Raw genomic sequence first — 15632 nt, forward strand, 5'->3', positions numbered from 1 at the left:
ATGACACTTGTTACTTCTGAGAGTAGCTTATAAAAGGCCCTGCCGCTTCCCTCTTGGTTCTGTACTGTCTTTCCTGCTTATTCTCCAGTTGCAGAAAGCCAGCTCCTCTGCCCCAAGCAGCTTCCAGGGAGCGCATCACCTGGAGAGAGACTGAGATCAGCAGCCTCATTGGTGCGCTTGGAAGTGTATGGTCCAGCCCCAATCGAAGCTTCAGCCATCTCAACTGCAGTATCATAAGAAACCTGAGCCAGACTATCCAGCTAAACCACCTCCCAGTTTCTGATCTTTGGAAACCATGTGAGGTAATAAATGGTTGTTGTGTAAAGTTGTTGGAAGGAAAAATACTGACAATCTGATTCCATAAACATTACAGCCTAAGACACTCCAGAAAGAGTTCTACTCTTTCCCATGGGGGGTACGATGCATCAAAATTGAATCTACAGCCCACCACAACAATGCACCATCCTAGAAATAGAATTTCCAATGCCTGGACGTCCGTTAATAATCTACAGGGCCACAAAACCTATACCCCGGTAGATCAAAGTTGATAGAATGTATAGTCTTGATGAAAAAAATTAAGCGTCTCAATGTGATCTTGAACCAGTTGTTCTTTTAGATGTATTTTGAGGCGTGCATGGATGGGAACACAGGCACATTCTAGTGACATCTCATCTTTTAGGTCACCGTTTGCTCAGTCTCGCTTTAAAAATAACTCGAGAGAATCTCTACTATCTAGTAATCAAAACTAGTAAATAGCTATCTTTAATGTGGTTTCCAAAAGACAAAGAAGAATACAAGGCAAAAATTCTCTTCTCTACACCCCCTGATTCCTCTTTAGGGTTCCCTTCCTGATGGCCACCCGGAAACATTCTCTCTTTTAAAACCGCTTTAGAGTGTTCAGAGGAGGGGCACCTTTTCCATGACTGCTTCTGATTCTACAATCCCAGCCGCTCTCCTTCGCGTAGGCATCTAAACAGAGAGCAGCTGCACAGGGCAAGCTGTTTTTAAAAAGTGAAGTTGGAGTTGAAAAAATCACCCTCCGTGGAAATGCATTTAATGGCATGACTTTGCTCTCTTAATACACGTCTGACACAGTCAATCGTGCCCTTCCATTGTTTGAGTCCAAAGCACGAAGGAAACATGTTTTTGACCCTGAAACGGCACACAAATTAACATCTATCTTTAGAAAACATCTACCTCCACAACATCCAATTTCTAACAACAAGCAATCAACACTGCGTGGACTGCAGGTCTCTAGGGAAAAAATCAGACAGTAAAAGGGCAGTATTTGTCCCCTACCCAATTCAATTGACTTCATCTCCGACCTTCTAGGAAATTTTAATTACTTTGGTCTTTGCTGTCAACCAAGTTCTAAACACATTAGTAGAACCACTAAATGAGTGCAAACATTGGAACCATGGGTTCTAGGGGTCAGACAGCGTGTCTGACATCTACAGCCCATCACCAAACACTTCCTTGCACAATGCTGATGCTCACTAAATGCTTAGTGGATGGAGGAATTTGTTATTAATGATTCCATCCTCCCTTTGTGGGACGGTCATCTGAATTCTGTCAGTGAGGGTGTATTGGTGGTCGTGAGGCTAACCCTCCATCCCAAGCAGAGTGGACAGGCGGATCCGCATTCTACATGGTTAGTGGAGTGCTCGGTTCTACCACACTCTTAGATGTCATCTCCCAGCTCGTAGAAGTTTAGAACTTCATAGTCTGTGACATGAAATAGTCACTATAACTGGGTTCATCAACTGGGTCCATTGTGAGCCCTCATTAAGAAATATCTCAAAGTAGTTCTAAATTCAGCATTACATTTGGTCCATTCCGTTTCTTAGAAGAATGTTTTTTTGAGTTCACTAACATTCTGCTGGGAATCTCTCTGTGCTTCCCATTCCCAGTTCCCAAAGGCAGTGAGGATAGTTGTCATGTGTTGTATACCTGGAGGGGGTGATATGTACTCGCTTTTAAAACTCATGAAATCGCTAAATTTCTAAACTCTTCTAGTCTTCAGGAATCTCTGAAGACTTGGGGAAAAAATCAGTCCTACCATAAACAGGATCCCTATTTTGACACTTCCCCAGGGGCCTTCAATACATCTGCAAGTGGATAGATTACACTGTGTTTCACCTTGGTGCTACTGGAGAGGAACTCAACACAAGCTGAAGGCCGACTGAAGTCTCCTCAATGGACCTGAGTCTTAGGTAGGAAGAGGAAATTAGATGGCAGTACGGTGAAAAGTGCTCTAGGTTGATGCATCAGAGAAAGCCAACTTGACTGGAGTTGTGTAATATGGCGGACATTGGGAAGAAAGGGCATAGAACGAAGGAAAGAAGTGTAAATCAGAACTGTAAGCAGTAGAAGAAAATCCATCTGGAAAGGTGTGGTGGGGCCTGATGACAAAGGCACCTGTGAACTATGCTAAGAATGTGAACCGAGCACTGCTGAGGGAAAGGAGGGTCATTCTGAGAAGTCTGCGAATTTTAGGAAATGTGCGTTTCATGTGATAAAAACACTTTTTGAAAAAGTATTACCGGCTACAATGCAATACTTACTTCACAGTGACACAGACTGTGACTTTGATCCCCTAATTCTGGGTTATACAAAATAAAATCAAGAATGTAACTTCAGGGACCTACAAAAGGTATTTTCCCTTAAGATTTGAGAAATATCAGGCTAGGGGGATTCATACATAGCCTTTCTTAAAGACTGTAAAGCAATTATTTATTCCCGAAGGTGCTTTATCCTAGATTATACCCACCTTTTATCTATGCGATTTGTGTAACCCTCTTTTATCATATAGGGTCAACCACACTTTCACCTTGCTCAAAAACTGTTGCTTTCATATTTAAGAGTTGAGTGAATCTATCATAGATATCATTTAGTTGCCTAGTATGGAAGCAAAAATACTCATCGATCAAATCATTCTCCTTCTGTGTCAAGTGCTGTTCATGAACCTAAATCTCATTTCCAATTCAGCAGTGTTTTAACACATGAGCACTTGGAAATTCATTTTATAATTTTATCCTTCCATTATTTTAAAACTCTCAGGCAGGTAACAGCAGAGAGCAAGCACTCAGCAATGACCATTGGTTGGTCGGTGTGGTAGTAGGATTTTATGCCAACTTGAAGCTGTGTGAAAATAGGGGTGGAGTCCAAGCTGTCAATCAAGCCACAACCTGATGATGCCTCGTTGGGGGTGTGCCCTTTTTATGAGAGACACTGGGAACCTCTCTCTGTCTCTTTTGCCCTTTGTCTCTTGCTTGCTTGGGTTCAGTGTCTGCTTCCGGGCCCACCCGTGTAGGCTGCTGACTCCGGGAGCTGTCGGTGTCCTGTCATGTTCCTGTTGACTTTGGATCAACGAAAGTCTGCACCAGCCTGTGGTCTCCCTGCGTCCACTTCACTTTCCACCCGCATGAGTCTGAAGAGGGGTCTTGTTAGCATCACATCAATGGACTGGAGTAGGACTGGCCTAGCATGCCTTCTTGATATAAAATTACTTTTTGATATAAAGTTCTCCTTATACATCTATGAGTGTCACAAACTTTGTTTCTCCAGACAACCCAGACTAACACAGCCCACCGCTGACTTACTATAATAGAATTCTTACCCGTGGTTATAAGAGACGTCAGCTAGAGATCTTGGATGGGTCAGTTCTTGTCTCAAAGTCTTTAACATACTGCCTCCTCTCCAGGGGCACAACTTCACCTTTCACCTCATACAAGGTTTTTTCTAATGATTCATTTTCACTTAGATGTCTCCTCCAACAGCTTTGTTTCCACTACTCTGCATAACAGTCTTAACTCCAACTCCCACAGAATTAGAGTTCTTTCCATAGGCTGTTGCTTTCTTCGCAGGCTTAGACACAATCTACCATTGTTGTATCTCCATCTCCTTCACTCTGCACTAGGCTACACAAAGACAGACACCAGCTTGGCTGTAGCTTAGTGTCCTGCCCTCAAAGGATGATTCTAAGCACTTTCCCCAAGGAACACCTCTTTAGCTTGTGATCTCCTAGGGGCCATCTTGGTACATAATTAATGTAGAATCTTCCATGAGCTCTTTCTCCCCATGTGATAAATCCATATATTTACGGATTTGTTGTAATTTTTAAATTGTTGTATGTGTAGCAGAAAGCAAGATATACAGGTTTGTTAGAGAAGTGGCTAATCTAGGTTTGTGTATGGAATGTAGACGCGCCTGGGCATCCTGGGCATCCCATCGTGCTGGAAGGTATCAGCGATTCTGGGAACAGGTCAAAAAGACGTGAGTGTATTTAAAGGGGCGCCACTAGCCAACTCGGAGACCATGTGAGCATCGAAAGTAGTGTTTCCAGAGGACTGAACCCCATCAAACAAATGGAAGAAAAATCCATGAGTTCAGAATGCTACTTAAAACTAGTGCTCTTTGGAGATGCCGATTGCACACATTCATTGTTCTGAAAACTGGTAAGTAAGGGGAAATTTATCTCACCCTTCCTGTGATAGCTGTATTTTAAGGTAACCAAATAGGTGAGAAGAGAAAGTGCTGATTCACAGATGACATGTAAACTACTAAGGGAAAAAGAAATGGTAAAATTAGAAGAAAAAAAACCCCACAATTGTGTCACCTTTAGTGAAAGAAAGGATTGTGGCAACATTGATACATGACTGTGAAAACCAGCCCGACTTGACCGATGAGGCTCTGCAGTGGCGTTTCTAGGGGTGGTGTCCTCCTGCCCCGCCATTACAACTGCCCCCACTCTTGTACCAAACAACAGCGGCAATTAGAGTAACACCAGTCACAACAAAAATGTGCCTTTGTACCATACGCAGAGGAAACCACCAGAGCCCAAGCCTCATTGTAGTTGGTAATATGGCCATCTCCAGCCGGCAGGCACAATATGGGTTACATGTTTGCACAGAGTTGTAGCCGTGTATGGGTATTGACACATGTGAGCTGGTCTTATGAGGAAAATGATGCTTTCTTTGTGATGTGACTCCAGGGGGGTTTAATGATAAAATAATCAATTTCTTCACAAACATTGTGTAGACAGTAATTTTAGTGACACCCCTCTGAAAGGGTCACCTGGTCTGCATCCCCTACACCTCTCTGTTGATGCCACTGACTTTATGCTAGCTAGATCAAAATAATAATAATACCGGAACTTCTGATCCATCATCACTAACAGCACGGCAACAGTCCCTAAAATGTCTCCTGTCTGATACACGTCTCATAAACACATCCACGTGCGTTTAGTTCCTGTAAGTATTCTTTACCAAAGAGGTGAGCCTATGGCAAATGAGAGGACATTTGTACAGTAAGAGGCTTACGAGCTATATCATTTAAATTCAACATATAGACTCTTTCATTCAGGGTCAAATAAGTCAGTTGTTTAATTGATATTTTTAGACACCCAGCGAAACATGAAAAAAAAACTGATGGTTAGTTGATATTAACAATTTATTGTTAGTTTTATTTATTGTCATAGTGGTACTGTGGTGATGTATTTTTTAAAACTTTGTTAGAGATACACGCGGAAGTCATTGCAGGTTAAATGATATGGTGCTTGAGATTTGCTTTAAAATACGGTAGGAAAGTAAAGTGTGTGGTGCTGTGTGTGCAAGCACGCACCCAAATGCCTGCATGGTGTGACGTCAGACACCTTTCCTTGCTTTCCTTGGGTGAGAGCTCTACACTGCACTACTCTACAGTTCTACCGCACACCAGCTCACCTGGAAAGTCAGACTCCTATTTTCTAATCAGCTTTGGTCAAAGCAAGACCTGTTGTGATTTGGGGAATTTTGGGCTTCTGACTCTGGACCCTGCCTTTGGCTCCTCTCTGCCTGAGCTTCAGATATAGGATGACCAGCACTTACCACCACATGAAACATTTCCTCAAAGTTTTGTGAGTTTCTGTGGGACATTACATGGGGACAATAGGGGATGTGTTAGTCTGAGTAAACTAGGGAAACAAATCCACAGAAATTCATATGTATAAGAGAGAGTTTTATATAAAAGGTAAGTGTACATTAAGAAAGCTTCTCCTCAACGAAGTCCCCAGGGAATACCGAAAATAGACTTTGGGGCCAGGGCTTGGTGCCCCAACAGACTCGACTGGAAAACACTCCTAAAGACCAACAAACAGTCCACGAACTAACTACAAACTCTTCTTTGTTGTTGTTCTGTTTTGTTTTAGTCGTTGGTTTGATGGTGTTGTTGTTTTATTTTGTTGCTTGGATTTGGTCTGTCTTGGTTTTGTGCATGTTATTATCTCTGCAGGTCTGTCTAAATAAGATAGGCTGGATGAACAATCTGGAGGAGAAAACAATGAGACCAACAGTTCCAGGAGGACATGGGAGAGGGGTAGGTGGGGGAAAAGAAAGTGGTGTTAACAAACCCATTGACATGGAACAACAAGTGATCCAAATCGGTGGTGAGGAGGGTGTAGGAGGCCTGGTAGGACGTGACCAAGGGTAATATAACCAAGGGGAATTACTGAAACCCAAATGAAGACTGAGTAGGATAGTGGGACAAGAGGAAAGTCAAAGGAAATAGAGGAAAGAGCTAGGAGGCAAAGGGAATTTGTAGAGGTCTAAATAAAGGCATGTACATATGTAGAAATATTTATATATGAGGATGGGGAAATAGATCTATGTGCATATATTTATAGGTTTAGTATTAAGGTAGCAGAGGACATTAGAAGCAAGTACTACCTCAATGCAAGAATACTTTGTTCTATTAAACTGGCATTCTATGATGCTCACCTTCAAGACACAATTGCTGAAGATAAATCGGGTGAATAAGCAAATGTGGTGAAGAAAACTGATGGTGCCCGGCTATCAAACGTTATAGCATCTATGGTCTTAAAGGCTTGAAGGTAAACAAGCAGCCATCTAACCCAAAAGCAACAAAGCCCACATGGAAGAAGCACACCAGGCTGCATGATCACTAGATGCCAAAGGGATCAGTTGTCAGGCATCAAAGAACAAAAAATCATATCATTGTGTGCTCACCTCCCTGATATGATTGCTGAAGACAAATGGGTGCATAAGCAAAGTGGCAAAGATAGATGATGGTTCCCAGCTATCAAAAGATATAGCGTCTGGGGTCTTAAAGGCATGAAGGTAAACAAGCGGCCATCTAGCTCAGAAGCAATGAAACCCACATGGAAGAAGCACACCAGCCTGTGTGATCACGAAGTGTTGAAGGGATCAAGTATCAGGCATCATCAGAAGAAAAAAATCATATCATTGTGAATGAAGGTGGAGTGGAGACCCAAAGTCCACGTGAGGCCACTGGACATCCCCTTACAGAAGTGTCTTGGGGAGGAGATGAGCCACTCAGGTGCGATGTAGCAACGACTGAATATACAACTTTCCTCTAGTCTCCCCCACCCCCACTAGTATGATCCCAATTCTACTTTACAAATCCGGCTAGACAAGTGGATGTACACTGGTACAGATAGGAACTAGAAACGCAGGGAATCCAGGGCGGATGATCCCTTCAGGACCAGTGGTATGAGAGGCGATACCGGGAGGGTGAAGGGTGGGTAGGTTGGAAAGGGTGAACTGATTACAAGGATCTACATATAACCTCCTCCCTGGGGGATGAACAACAGAAAAGTGGGTGAAGGGAGACATCAGACAGTGAAAGATATGACAAAATAATAATTTATAAATTATCAAGGGTTCATGAAGGAGGGGGGAATGGGGAGGGAAGGGAAAACATGAGGAGCTGAGCCAGGGACTTAAGTGGAGAGCAAATGTTTTGAGAATGATGAGGGTGGTGAATGTACAAATGTGCTTTGCACAGTTTATATATGTATGGATTGTGATAAGAGTTGCATGAGCCCCTAATAAAACGACTTAAAAAAAAGAAAAGAAAGCTTCTCCTCAGGGATGTCTTGCAGGAAGTGAGCCTTGCCAGCTGAAGCAGGGAACTGGCTAAGGCAGCTGCACCCTGGCCTGATCATCAGAAAGCAAGAGACCTGAGAACTAGAAAGGTGAGGCTGACTGAGCCATTTATCTCTCTGTCCTTCAATTAATCCCACATGTGTTTATCAGCCAGGTTGTCACAATAAACCTTAACTATCTCAATCCACCCCTTGTCAATTGGCACCTGTACACAATTCTTTAGCCTAACAATTTCAGTTAAGTAACACCTATACCTTAATCCAGGGGTCATCAAACTTTTTAACAGGGGGCCAGTTCACTATTCCTCAGACCCATTGGAGGGTCGGACTATAGTTTAAAAAGAAAAAAGCTGTAAATGTCCTCGGCGGGCTGCATGTGGTCTGTGGGCCATAGTTTGAGGATGCCTGCCTTAATACTATAATCCTATGACTATATTCACCCACATATGAATATGAAAGTTCGTAAACCAATCACTTCATGCCGTTATCCCCCCAACTTTGGGTATCCAATTTCTATACTGTCCAATTAAATCAACCCAGTGCTCTGAGGAAACTATCATATTTTTTGACGTGAAGAATCTTCATTCCAGTTGGAACTTTGTCTACATCCATAAACAAAGTCAAATCAGGTCAGTCCATCCATAAACAAAGTCAAATCAGGTCAGTCCATCCATAAAGTCTGCAACAATATGCACCAGTTCACAGGCTCAAAAATCTCATCACCTACTCGGGTCTGATCAACTCAATGTGGGCTGCTTCACTCAGCCTCCACAGGGTGCCCAGTGGCTCCTGGCCTTTCGACCATGGGCTCTCACCAATATTCAACAAGCCTAGCCCCCTCGTGCTAAGGCATGAACTTTAGACCGGTCAACCCACTTTCGTCTTCTCCTCTTTTTCCTGTAAACCAAGTCCACAGGTGTCAGTGGCCAAACTCAACCCATCTCTTTATTGCTGCATTTCTCCCACTTCTACTCAACAACTAGATCCAGGTGGTCACCTAGCAAGCATTTCAGCATGCCCATAGGCTCCCTTTAATGTTCAGTCCTAGAGAGGTGTTTTTTTTTTTAATGGTTCCAGATTTTTACCAGCTTTTGACAAAGACCATTGGTTCTTGAGTACTCCAAAGCACTGGGTGGGGCACATCTTTTAAAAGCTTGCTTTGCAGACATGCGTGTAACCCATCTAAAGACCAAATTTTAGTGGCCGAAAGCAAGTGGACTTATAAGCTTTATATTTTCATAATTCCCATATTCTTTCGAGAAAACAACTGAATAAACAGTTTGGCTTTATCTGACCTCTGGCTAGTCAAAGAAGAAAAACTACCATGAGGGAGAGGTCAAACAAACATCTACTCTCCATTTTATGATTTGTTTTTCCAGTACCCCACTCCTGGTACCAATTACCATAATGTGTTAGCCTGGTAAACTAGAGAAACAAATCCACAGAAATTCATATGTATGTAAGACAGAGTTTTATATAAGGTTTAAGTGTATACCAAGAAAGCATCCCAACTCATTGCTGTCCAAGCCCGTAAGTCCAACATTAGTCCATATGTCCAACACCAATCTACAAAGTCCTCCTAATCTTACAAAACACGCGCAATGACTCAGACTACAGGAGGAAAGCCTAGTCAGTGAACGTATAAGCATCTTAGCACTGGCAGGGCTCTCCACAGGGGTGCTCTATTACCCAGGCCTGAATCGGAGTAGGTTCATGTGACTTCTCCTCAGGGATGTCTAGCAGGAAGTGAGTTTTGCCAGCTAAAGCAGGGAACTGGCTAAGGCAATTGCACCCTGGTCCGACCATCAGAAAGCAAGAGACCCAAGAACTAGAAAGGCACGGCTGACCAAGCCACTTCTCTCTCTTCCCTTCAATTAATCCCACATGTGTTTATCAACCAGTTTGGCACAATAAACCTTAACTATCTCAAGGGATATGCTCAGGGGAGGAGCGCGGAGTAGCGGAATGGGCAGAAGAGTATCTTAGGAAAGTTGGACATTCTGGAGATCCTTAATATCCAACTGCGTAGGACTGGTCTGACATTAATTCTTTTAAAATATTATTACCACCGGTGTCAGAATGGTGGGACTTGCTGCAATGATTCTGACACACTGGAAAATGCTGGGGGGTGGGGTTTGTGGTGGGGGGTTATGGGGGGGTGCAATAAAGGGTAAAATGAGGAACCTTGACTTTCCAGATAGGATAAAGAACATCCATGGATTAAAATAACTGCCACATTGCAACCCAGTACTCAAGACAACAGTCATTCATGAGATGCAAAATTGGTGGGTGTAGATCTAACTCCTAAGGAATTGGCTCATTGGGTGAATATGGATATACAGAGTAATAAGAAAAGGGGAAGACATAATTCATTAATCTCTATTATTAATAGTAGCTGCAATGGCAAGGGGGAAAGAGTGTGGATAGGGGTGAATTGTAGCATGGAATCAAGCCCAGAACCAGTTCAGTCAGAGCTATGCCTTCTAGTTCCAGGGTCAACTCAGAAAGGGATAACTTTCTTAGAGCAACAGGCAGTAGACCTAATGTGCTGGTTACCAAAAAGTTAGTACAGGTGGGAAACAGGTAAACTTGAGAAACCACTGAAAGCAGGGGATATAGTGTAAAGGGGTTGTTTCAGTTTGTAGACTAAGAATATCAGCTTTCTGAAGAATTGTTATTAAAATAGATTGCAAGAGTGACTAATTTTGAGGCTGTTCCTTTGGTTTTGAATGCTACTGAATGGAAGAGTATGTTTAGGTTAATATAAGACCCACAGTTCACTACAGAGCAATCATGTATGATAATACTAGATCCAGGCACTAGGACATTTATCAGCCAACCTGGTGGACTGGATTCAATTTCTGGTAAGTCTTGTTTACCCTTAAAAGAGAAACTTTCCATTCCCTCCTGAAATACTCACTGGAGCACTCTCAAGGAAGCAGCTAATGTGTTGCTTATGGAAGCAAGGCTAGAATAGCTTTCTGGTCAGTGGGGTTTTCATCCAGGGAAGACAGTCCTTACACAGGACGTGATAATATGGTAATGAAGGAAGCTCCTTCCACATGGGCACCTCATGAAACTTATTACTGTGAAGGAAAGCAACCATCTGAAAAGTAGCATCAGATTTGTGTGCACAGCTTCCCCGCATGAATTACAGATGTAAGAAACATAAGGATAATTATTAGGAAATACATTTGGGAAATACATTATCCCAGTAGGAAAGAGATTCTTAGATGACTGTTAAGAAATAGGAAAAATATAGTGGACATTGGTGGATTTGCTACGAAGATGCTAATATAGCTGTATAGGAGGTGCTAATTTAGCTCTCAATGAAAATCTCTGTTGGCCCCTCAATATTTAGGGAGCCTAAACACGTCCATTCTATTCAACCCAGCCAGGAGGTAATTAATTAATTCCTACCTGAGACCATGTGAAACAGAGACTCTGCTCGTCCATTAGAATTGAAGATAAGGATTGATGAAGGGGCATGGCCATGTGGTGCAGCTCCCAGCAGGAGACCCAAGCTATATACAGATATGGGAATCAGAGAGCCTGTGCAAGAGGAATACACATTCTTCTAGACACAGGAGCCAACTCTACTGCAATCCAAAACCTACCAATAAATGACTCAGGGGGCCTAAGGATGCGAAGATGCAACAATTGATGGGACTAACGTGAAATTTTGGGTGAAAGTAGAAAGACAATCAGTTCTTGTATGAAGCAGTTGCCTCTTCTTCAGTTGAATGTATTATTGCTGTGAATATTATGTCGAATTGTGGAATACTCCCTTTACTTGATATTGTAAAATTGAAGGCCGGTGAGCCTGCTCTTAGGCCAGTATGGATTGGATATGCTTGGACATTGACCCCATTCAGATTGTTAATTTTAAACAGTACAGGTTACCTGGTGGACAAAAGAAGATTACAGCTTTCATTAAAGAAAACTGGTGTGTTGGTACCAAAACATTCTCTGTGTAATACTTCTGAATACGAGGCCAGTATAAAACCAAACCAAACTCAGACAACACACACTGCCATTGAATCAATGCTGAGTGCTAGAAACCCCTTGTGGGTTTCTGATACTGTACCCTGCTTAGGGGAGTAGAAAGCCCAGTCTTTCTCCCATGAAGCTGCTGGTAGTTTCAAACCGCCAACTATTTGGATCGCAGCTGAACACATAACCACTATGCCACCACGGCCAGTATAAACTGTAAAAGAGGTGGACAGCTCATGGAGATTGTCAGTAGATTATTAAGGCCTAAAAATAACCAGCTGTGACTTTAGCTGTTGCAGACATGGCATCGGCAGCGCAGAAAATACACCGGGCTAACGCAGGCTGATACGCAGCCTTTTTCTAAATCCCAGTTTCAGAAAAAGGATCTGCCTCAATTTGCTTTCACATGGAAAGGATCACAATATACTTTTACCACAGTGCCTCAAGTTATCTAAATTCCCCAGCCTTTGGTCAAAATGTGGTTAGAAGAGTCTTGGACTGGGTGCAGATTTCAAGTGCAGTGATACATTGTCTTGATGATATCATGTTAATATCAAACATGGAAGAACAAGCTAGGGCAGATTTCAAAACAGTGGTGGCTTACATGACCAATAGAAACTAATTAATAAATCTTGCAAAAATCTCGGGCCCTTCCCAGATTATGTTCTTGGGAATAAGTTGGGCAGGAACCACTTGTGACATTCAACAAACAACCAAGAATAAGTTACCATCACTACCTACCACCAAGACTGTGCAGGAGGCCTAGCATTTGGTGGTTCTATTTGGACTCATTCCACATCTGGGAATATTGCAAGGTCTCATCCATAAAGCACTCGGAAGAAAACTGTGTTTGAATGGGGACCTGAGCAACAGTAGTCTACGTTACAGAAAGCAGTCTGAGTTACAGAAAGCAGTCCTCTCCTTGCCCGTAGCACCTGATGACCCACAGGCATGCATGACTTTGCAGGTGTCTGCCACACCTGCTTAGGCAGACTGGAGCTTATGACAAAAACCTGAGAACGTTGCCTCACAATGACGACTGAGAACAGCACGAGGAAGTTTCCGTAAACTGCAACACAGTACATACCATTTTGCGTGGCAGTCACTGGATTGCTACTGGACATTGAGACAACCTCAATGGCAGAAGGACATAACATCATTATGAGACCTGAGATACCCATAATGTCTCCGGTGACATAGGAGAAACACTCAAATAAGGACGTTGGTGTCCAAAATTGTTCCATAATTAAATGGAAATGGGTCAGACAGGACAGGCTACTGGGTAAATGCAGGGTAATACAACTGTATCCACAAACAGGTAGCCCCCCTTTCCCATATGACCTACCCTAGAATTACCTTAGAAGCTGCCAGCGCTTTTGGCACATGGACTGTGCCTGATGAACACATTTCTGCTGAGCAGCTGAAGGCTGCTTGTTTCGCAGGCGGCAGTTCCAGGACACATGGACAATATCTGATGGGGACAGCTGTTGCATGGAGACCAGTAGATGGACACGCCTTAATTGAAGAAGGCAGGACCTGGTCAGCTCAATAGGATGAACTACCTGCTGTTTTGCTAGCCACGGTGGAAGAATTGGACATATGAGAGCCCATATGTTTGGATTTCTACCAATTCATGGGCATTGGCCAATGCCCTGGTTTTATGGTCAGGCAAATGGAAAACAGAAAACTGGAATACTAAAGGTCCTTACCTGTGTGGGCAAGGACCCATGGAAAGTCCTGTGGGGATTTAAAGGGAACATCAAAGTAGGGCATGTCGATGCCCATCAGAACTCCCTTTCTCCATCAGAGTGCACTTGGTGGTACGCTCCTTGAGGTGGCCAACTGGGTCCATGAGATGAATGGATCTGGGGGTGCTGCAACAATTCAGAGACGGGTGGACTCTAGACATATTCCCCTGATACCCTCTGAGGTATAAAATGCCTACAAGGCCTGCTCTGCCTGCCAGTAGAAAAGTTAGAGGTGCAGACGGCCAGGGGACAGATTCACGGGAGGGGGTAGAGTGGGGGGAGGTCCTGCACATGACTGACAAATCAATGATATTGGACCAATGATACCAGTGCATCAGGTGGCTCCAAATGGATCCTTACAGGAACAGACACTTCCTCCAGCTTTGCTTACCCACTAACAAATGCTATGAACACCATAAAAAGGTCAGAACAAAAGACACTATCAGTTTGGGCCACCAGGTTATAGGTCTTCCGACCAAAGAGCACACTTCATAGAACACAGGGTGCAGCAGTGGGCCAAGAATCACCATATAAGTTGGGCATGCCATGTTGCACACCCCCCTCAGAGTAATGGTTTGACAGAGAACTGGAATGGGCAGTTGGAATATTTGTTATCCAAAATGGGGGGACAGGGGTGTAGAAGTCTGAAAGGCTGGCTTTCAGGCCTTCTTGAGTGGGTGCTTACACTCCACACGAGGGGTACAAAGGGAGGACCTTCACTGGACCGATTGCTACGTTTATTCAGCAAGACCTTGGGAAGACGGGTGCGGGGAGGATGCCACTGTATAGCTCTTCCACACAGCACCTGAAATTGCTTTTTCTCTGCTGGATGCCGCGGCCACAGGACTAGGGATGCAGCTCCAAGTGCCAGACGCAAAGGTGATCCCTCAGAGAGACTGTAGTTATACTGCGGAACCTGTTTGGGAGAATTCCCAAGGGGTTGATAGAATGGATTGTCTCTTCTCATCTGGCAAAACTGAGGTTGATTTTGCATGGTGTCTTACTGCCAAGTGGTCGAGATAGTCCACGAGTCTTGTACTGTGTTAGTCTGGGTTGACTAGAGAAACAAATACAGAAACACATATGTGTGTAAGACAGAGTTTTATATCCAAGAGTAATTGTATATTAAGAAAATATCCTGGCCCAGTCCAGATCAGGCCCATAAGTCCGATATTAGCCCATATGTCCGATATAAGTCTGTAAATTCTTCTACAGACTCACAGCACATGGATTGATGTCCAAAGCAGGAAAATCACAGACCAGTGGGTGAAAAGTCTTGTAGAAGCATCTCAGCACTGGCATGGCTCTCCATGTGGCTCCCCCAGCTCCAGGACTCTGGCTGTCATCAGCATAACTTCACGTGGTTTATCAGCAGAATGTGAAGCAGAGAGAGTGTGTGTCCCGCCTCCAGGGAGAAAGACAGGAGTTCCCAGAATATTCAGAAGAAGGCTATGCCCACACAGAGACATCATTGGCTATGACCTGATTGACAAGCTAGACTCTACCCCTTTGCTCAAGTTCACAGGAGATTACATAACTGCCTCATGCACCTACTCTTGTAATCCCATTCAACATGGGTGGGAGTGGACTGGGGGAGAAGCCCTTGCTTGACTGATGTGGGTTGGCATAGCAGCTGAACATGATGCCCTTTCCCAATGTGGAAAAGTTCAGGTAAAAATAAATGACAGAAGGAAGGAGAAATAATAGTTGAAGGTAAATGAGTGAATAAATAGGTTATGCAGTGGGGAAAATCTAGCATAATACTTGCTCCTCGAGACAGCGCCCCAGAGATAGAGAACGATCTTCTCTTGGGTCAAGGTAATGGCTAGAAGAGCCAGGGAGTGGCTTGCATGATAGTCAATTAATATGGCCTGTCTAGTCACAATCTCTTATGTGATAGATTATAATTCTAGATTCTATATGCCTATGGCTACAGTCCCATTTTGGAGGGCATGCTCTACTATCCTCATGGAGAGGATTAAGACCTG

This window comes from Tenrec ecaudatus, chromosome 13 (assembly GCF_050624435.1).
Source record: "Tenrec ecaudatus isolate mTenEca1 chromosome 13, mTenEca1.hap1, whole genome shotgun sequence".
Taxonomy (NCBI): Eukaryota; Metazoa; Chordata; class Mammalia; order Afrosoricida; family Tenrecidae; genus Tenrec; species Tenrec ecaudatus.